General features: G+C 58.0%; 1 pseudogene across 1 annotated transcript; it reads left to right on the top strand.

The window, feature by feature from the left end:
* The first annotated feature begins 6 nt into the window (after positions 1 to 6).
* Positions 7 to 694, top strand: LOC103088677 (lanC-like protein 3 pseudogene; annotated as a pseudogene). Its single transcript, XR_014368684.1, has one exon. The product of XR_014368684.1 is annotated as a lanC-like protein 3 pseudogene (transcript).
* The last annotated feature ends 707 nt before the right edge of the window (positions 695 to 1401 follow it).

Below are 1401 nucleotides of genomic sequence, written 5' to 3'. Positions count from 1 at the left end.
CTTCGATGACTACCAGGGCAGCCTGCTGGCGGGCCAGTGCGAGGAGGCGGTGGCGCCCTTGGTCACCGCCACCATCGAGCGCATCCTCCAGGAGCTTCCCCCGCTGGGGGGCGGCGCTGAGGGCCGGGGGGCGGCGGCCGCGGCCGGCAGTTGCCAGGGAGGGCTGTACGGCGGCGTGGCCGGGGTGGCCTACATGCTCTACCACGTCTCTCAGAGCCCGCTCTTCGCCGGGGCCCGGGAGCGCTACCTGCGCTCGGCCAAGCGCCTCATCGACGCGTGCGCCCGCGCCGAGGAGTGGGGCGAGCCGGACGCCGACACCCGCGCCGCCTTCCTGCTCGGGGGCGCGGGCGTGTACGCCGTGGCCACGCTTGTGTACCACGCCCTGGGCCGGTCCGACTACGTGCAGCCGCTGGGCAAGTTCCGGTCTCTGTGCGCCGTCTGCGCGCCGGTTTCCTTCCTCGAGTGCGGCTCCGACGAGCTGTTCGTGGGCCGCGCGGGCTACCTGTGCGCCGCGCTCGTGCTCAAGCAGAAACTCGCCCAGGAGGTAAGAGGCAGCCCCGGCCGCGAGGCGGCGCTCGCCGCCTGCCCGGCCCTGCCCCGCCTCCCTGCCCCGGACCCGCGGCTCGGGGAACAGCGTCCCTGGCTGTTCTCCACCTCTCTTCGTTACTCTTTGTCTGACATTGTCGTTTCTTGAGGCTCTTCAGGTTTATCTCCTGGTTTTTTCCCTCTCCCTCTTCTCCCCCCACCCACGCTCAGTCTCTCAGTTGGGATTCTGAGCCTTCGCGCTTTGCTCGTGTTTTACGGCGGACGGGGCACCTCCCCCAAAGCCTCTTTGCCCAGTAGTTTTCTGGAGGCCCTTTCAAGTGAGATATTTTTTAATCCAAATGAGATTTCCCTTCCTTTGACCCTCCTGTCAAAAGCTGAAGCACCCTCGAATGTTAGAGTACTAGAAAATAATAGAAGTTTGGGGGGCTGATTATGCTATTATTGTTCCCATCATTAAGGTGAAGGTAAGTTGCTTCTGCGACCCCCAGGTCTGTAACCCAGAATAGCTGCCCAGCTATAGGTCTGATGTGCTTCCTGTGTTGCTTTCTATTCAGTTCATTTTATGGCTCTCATAAAATGCATATCTGATGGGGTGTCCTCTTTTAAATAAACGTAGACAGAATTTTACCCCACTGTAATCGAATGTGTTTTCGTTTTTTTCATTTTCAAATGCGTCTTTAGGATTGTCAAGACGACAGCATACTTGACAGGGCAGGTTTTCTTAATGAACAGCTTTCCAGTGGCTCCTTGAAGTGAATTAATTGGATTTCACAACTGCATATGGGGTGTTTGTTTGTTTGTTTCTTTTCCGGATTCACTTTGAATACAGCCTGTGGATGTTAGAAGAGAATGTGC

The sequence above is a fragment of the Lipotes vexillifer genome, unplaced genomic scaffold (assembly GCF_000442215.2).
Source record: "Lipotes vexillifer unplaced genomic scaffold, Lipotes_vexillifer_v1.1 C26662915, whole genome shotgun sequence".
NCBI lineage: Eukaryota > Metazoa > Chordata > Mammalia > Artiodactyla > Lipotidae > Lipotes > Lipotes vexillifer.
Note: the sequence above shows the minus strand (reverse complement) of the source record. Positions and strands in the feature narration are given on the sequence as shown.